At 34.1% G+C, this 6,150-nt stretch overlaps 1 long non-coding RNA gene across 1 annotated transcript; it reads left to right on the forward strand.

Annotated features, from left to right (window-relative positions):
- The first annotated feature begins 217 nt into the window (after positions 1–217).
- LOC145156424 (uncharacterized) lies at positions 218–1,599 on the forward strand. The gene is made up of 2 exons (XR_013736690.1): positions 218–630; positions 1,291–1,599. It is a non-coding gene; the product is annotated as an uncharacterized LOC145156424 (long non-coding RNA).
- Positions 1,600–6,150: the final 4,551 nt, after the last annotated feature.

The following is a 6,150-nucleotide window of genomic DNA, read 5'->3' on the forward strand; positions in this document are numbered from 1 at the left end:
ATTATACTAACAACTTAAAAACATGTTTTTTTTATTATTTTTGCAAGCTCAAAATAATGTTATTATTAATTATATTTATATAATTAATATTAATATATGTGAATATATGTGTAATTTTTTAACAGGATCCCCTTGGGGTTTCGGGACGAGACTGCCTACCCCACCCCACCTCTAAAATTAAAATGGGGGTTAACGTTGCCCCTGCCCACCCCATTTTCACCGAAACGGGGTCCACAGGACTTTTTACATCCCTAACCCAAAATCAAACAAACTAAAAATGAACTTGCTTCATCTTGGTTTGTTTTCTTCGTGTTCATCGGGTATGCAGATTCATGAAGACCGTCGAATTCAGATATTCATCTTGTTTTATGTTTTTCATAATCATCAAGTCTGGAGATCCAAATTTTGTTTTCGACAATGGGGCGAAGGGACCCCCACCGCGGTGCTTCATTCACCTCCGGCAATCCATTTTTAATTTAATCTTCTTGTTCTAGGATTTCGTTTTGATTTTTCGAAGTGCAGTCCAGCAGACTCGCAAACGTTAGATGCCTCTAAAAGAACGGGTATTGAAATCACAAGCGATATCAAGGAAGATACGCCATGTCGCCATCTGAGCATCGAGAAAAATGGGTTAGTGTTATTTTTCCTGTTCATCTACAGATTTTATCGAGAATCATGTAAGACCTTTCTCGTTGTTCCCAATTTTATTTGGCATTTGGGTGTTGTGACTGATTTTGGCAATCTGATTTGGGGATACAAAGTGAGGGTATTTCAGAGTTAAATGATTCGATATTTTTTGAATATGCTTCATTGGATTTCCTTCTTTTATAATATACGTCTGTTTTGTGTGATTTCATTATCCTGTGAAGCCCTAATTCGAATTTTCTGCGGGATTATGTCAGGTTTTATACTTGTTGAGCTAAGGGTTAGATTAGTACTCATAGTGAGAATTTATACTTTAGCTGTTGCAACTAGGTTTCATTTTTTAGGCCGTTTGGCTGTTGCGAAATCCCAACATCTTGAATATCACAGAGCGAGGTTAAGATATTGGTTTGATCTATACCATGTTCAAATTAGTAGGAGGATACTTGAGAAATGTTTTGGGAAGTAAAAGATTATGTTGTTCAACACATTTTCAAAATGTTAGGTTTTATACTTATTGAGCTAATAGATACTTCGGAAATGTTTATAGGGAAGAAACCGGGTCTAGCATTCTTTTTATGATGTTCTCTTTATTGGTTGGTGGGTTCTTGTGGCTTTTTAGATACCTGAATATTTGATTAACTGCAGATTCTAAGAACAAGTGGGTGAGAAGTTCTTGTGGAAGAAAGGCCATTGTCTTGATTCTAGAAGAAGAGAGCCTCACTTAATGACTTTAACAGGATGAAGATCATGTTGGCAAAGATGAAGGTGACATAACTTTCAGTTTGCAGTTTAAAGATTGAATCAATACCAGACTATTGCTAGAATATGGCTTTTCATTCATGCCTATTTGGGATGATTTTTTTCTTTAATGTTCTTAATATGATGGTAAAACACTTATTTTTGTAGTGAAGTTCCATCTTTTTTTTAATGTATGCAACAAAAATGGGTTTTTTACCTGTCTCTGTAGCCATTTTTCATATTGATAACAGTTTATGCTATAGTTTACCAAATTGGCTGCATAAGTTTGTAATAAAATGAAACATGGCTTCATAAATTGATAAAAATGTGCAAATTTTATATAAGCACTCATTGCTTTTGGTTGTTGTAGATTATGTGACGTTTTTAGTCTGAATAATGGAGTTGCAAGGCAAGAGTACCAATTTGGATGCATAAATTTGTAATAACTTAAAACATGGCTTCACTTAATTTATGATCTTGCCATTGTTGTTGATTAGAAGCTGTTTTTTTTTTTTTTTTTAATAACTTTTTCTCCATGTATTAAAGGAAAACGCTCTCTGTAGTTGTCTCATGCATCATGGGACCTTGATCCTGATAAGATAAGATTATTTTTCAAAATGCAAGATATTCTAGCTTATGCTCTTAGTTGTTTATATTCAAACCAAGATTGAAATTTAGTAGTGTTAAAAAAATTTATCTGCTCTTTTTTGTAAGCATTTTTGTTTGGTCTAAAAATGTTGGTTTATGGAAGCAATGATATACAATCATTCATATTTTGGTGACAAGTTTATTGGTAGTATGAAACCTACAACATATGTTGAAGTTTGTTGGTATAAAATGGAGGATTGGAAAGTCGAGGGTTAAGCTGTTAACTAGAGAGTAGAGATGTACATGTATGTTTTTGTTTTATTTTACCTTTGTGTTGTTAATTTGTAAGTCTATGTTGTGCCCTCACCTTTTGAAATACATACAACACTACATGTTGATTTTTGTTTTCAGATTTTGTATTTCACTTGTTTTTTCTTTGATAGTTTATTTGGAAATTTGGTATTTTAATCACTAATGATGCTAAAATAATAGAAATCCGTGGTCACTAGCAGTACACTATGTAGCTATCTCTTTTATTGTCAAATCCCAACATATCCATTTCCTAAGAGTGTCAATTAATCCAATATCATCCAATAAATTCTTAACCCACATGTGTAAACATTACATCTTGACTGTTATTTGTGTTTAGAAGATATTAAATTTAATAAATCATTAAAATTAAAAATATTGACAGTAGTGATAAGTGTATAATCCTAAGGAACATTCTACCGATGGTTTATTTAGATCAACACAAAGAAGGATGGGAATTTTTGAAATCTTATATTGCAATTCAACATATTAGTAGTATAGTATAAATCAGTTATGAGAGCCATAATGCAATGAATTGGTCCAATCTATGAAAAACATACTAAGCACTACTGAATGTCGCAAAATTGGTCCATCAATTACAAATAAAAGTCAATAGTTGTAGGAATAAGTGAGAGAAGAGTCTTGTGACATTTAGTAATTTAGTATAAAGTGTAAGTATCACATTTATAAAATTAATGTTTGGACTTTTACATATCTTTTGTACTTGTCTCTTATTGAACAAGACATATGTCTCAGTACAATTAGATCACAAGCGAGGACAAAGTTAGAAGAGAGTGTATTAGTGAGTAACAAGAGGAATGAACGATACAACATAATTTAACACTTTGAATGGTTTAGTGTAACATCAGTTGCAATTATTGAAACTCATGTTTCTTTCTTTAGCCCGTTGTAATCATGGAAACTTAAATGTTGGGTAGATGACATGTTGGTTAACCACACGGGCAGTTCTCGCATTCCGAATCCACTTATGACTAACGAAGTGAGTGAAGTGAGGTGCTGTATTTCTTCTGCAATTGACTCCCAATGATCCCAACCTCTGAGGTCCAAGTAGTCAAGGTGGTTCCTTAACTTCTCGATGCCTTGGAGACTCGGGAAAGAATCCAACTCCTTCGAGAACGGACCAAGTTCCAACTTATTTAAGAAGGCAAAACAGTCAAACATTTCGCAAGGCAAGGAAGTCAGCTTCTCGCAATAGCCAATTCGCAAACTCTTCAAAGAATGACACTGTTTGGGCAAATTGGCTATTACTGAAAGACTTGGACAATGGCCGATTACTAAAGATTTAAGAGATGTGAGGCCTTGTATGCTCTTAATGTACTCCAAACCTATGCAGCTCCATATCCTTAAGGACACAAGAGGATGGGGATGACATTCATCTAAAAGAATAATCTTTGCGCAACTCTCGATTTCCAATGTCTCGAGGACAGGCGATATCATTTTTGAGCTGTTGGGTGCTCCATCTATCCACTTTTCCAGTCTTTTCATCTTTCTTAGTCGGAGCGATCTCAACGATGGAGACAAAGGCTTCGTTGATCCAGTAACATCGGAAACCTCCTAGAGAGTGAAAGGCAGATATGTTGCCGAACCGCTGAATGATCCAACTCGCTTTGATGAGCCGAGCACAAGTGGGACCAAAAACTCTTCAGATGAGCAAGTGGTTATTTCAAACGAAACCAATTCACCTAAGTGCAGTGTTAATGTTCAAAGTTCTGAGAAAAAGGCTAACATTCACAGAAACCCAAAACAGGTGAAAGAAAGAAAGCATCAAAGAAATGTGAGGTAAAAGAAAAACCTTACCGAAAGGAAGCAGTTCTAGAGATCTCAAAATCCTAACTATGTTCGCTATGAAAAACCTTCCAAACAAAAGGAGGTAAGGTACCAAAAGGAAAGCTCCGGTTCGCAGGAAATAAGGAACCGAAAAGGTGGTTTCGGTCCCTCGACTGAAAAGAACCGAAAGAACGGTTTCGGTCCTCAGAACCACATCAACCGAAAGAACGGTTTCGGTCCTCAGAACCACATCAACCGAAAGAACGGTTTCGGTCCTCAGAACCAAATCAACCGAAAGAACGGTTTCGGTCCTCAACCCAACATCAACCGAAAGGAGAGCTTCGGTCCTCAACCCAACAGCAACCGAAAGGAGAGTTTCGGTCCTCAACCTCATAGCAACCGAAAGGAGAGCTTCGGTCCTCAACTCAACAGAAGATCCGATGTCGCCTCTAAATCTAACGCTTCTCACTCTAATTCTCATTCTTCCGCAGACTTAAAGGGGAAAGGAAAGCTCTTTCCAGAAGATGACAGACGTCCAAAAGAGAATCAAAAGAATGCAGACGTCAACACCTCAAATCCTACGCCTATCGAATCTAAGCCAAACAATAGGTCTATTTCGTATAAATCAAGACCCCGAAGATGTGGTAGGTGCTCAAGCTGTCACACCCCGATCCTTGTCGGAATCGATCAAGGCGTGATATATTGTTCAAAGTCTCATGACAACTATGTTATAATATGATTAGATTCAATTAAGTACTAAGTATGCAAACAAGATCCACAACATACAAATACAAATCCAAATACGAACAACATTTATTACATCAAATTTAAATTGTCTTGTGGATTTCTAAGGCACAACCTATTTTTCATCAATCTTCATTCTTCAAATCTGCATCATGGGTAAAAACAGGTCAACTACGAGAGTTGGTGAGTAATCTAATTTTAGTAGAGAAAATTGTGAAGTTGAAACATTTATAATTTGAAATTTGTTTCTTTTGAAGTCGACAAACAATTGTATTTGAGATAACGGTTTATAAATAAAAAATTGATTAACAAATGATAACAACAACAATAAGTCCTCACCCTATATATACATATGTATATATATATATATATATATATATATATATATATATATATATATATATAGGATGGAGCATCTAATCATCAAACACACTCAACCACGTGCGATCAATCACCTTAGCGTCCCACGGCGGGGTGGTCAACCCAATAGCGCTATTATTGTCCATAACGTACCTCAAGAATACGGGCATAGTCATGGAGATTAGACTAAAAATGGTAATGCACTACAAGTACATGTAGCGTAAACAAACAATAGTTATACAACTAATGACTCACGTATAAATGTCCCAACAATGTCTCAATTGTGATAAAAAAAATAAAATGAAGTTGGAACATATTAGAACCACATGATACACCCCAAAAGTATTGAAAATTATAAAATATGGGGTAGATTACTCACATTAGTCCCAAAACGAAATGCGTGTGTCGTACGATAGACGGTTCGGGTCAAAATGACGTAGAACCTAATATAATTAATAGTTTTGGTTTAGGAACTGCTAAACGAGAATGGAGTATTAATACAAATAATTAGACACATATTCTTATATTAGATGAATTAACAATAATTCATTTTGATTAGAATATTAAGGTATTCATTTGTTAAATGAATTTTAAATTGAATTAATTACTTTGCATAATTAATTTATATTTTCAATTTAGGCCAGATTTTAATAATTTCTTATTAAAATAATAACTTCCCCAATTATAATTATTTACAGATTTTAACAATTATTTATATGAAATAATCATTAAAAATTCATTTTTACATGCTTAAATACTTAGGAAAATGGTTTTAAATAGTAAACAGTATTGAAAAATTATGAAATTATTAGGAAATCATTATTTCATACAATATGAATTACTGTAAAATTTTTATATTTTTCTGAACTGTTTTAGTATTTATTTAATATTTTAATGATTAAACAACACAAAATTCGGGAAAAATAGTAACTTATTCCCAAAAATTCTGTAAAATTAACCATAGTTTTATAACATGAT

This window comes from Lactuca virosa, chromosome 2, assembly GCF_052849685.1.
Source record: "Lactuca virosa cultivar CGN04683 chromosome 2, Lactuca_virosa_CGN04683_v6, whole genome shotgun sequence".
Taxonomy (NCBI): domain Eukaryota; kingdom Viridiplantae; phylum Streptophyta; class Magnoliopsida; order Asterales; family Asteraceae; genus Lactuca; species Lactuca virosa.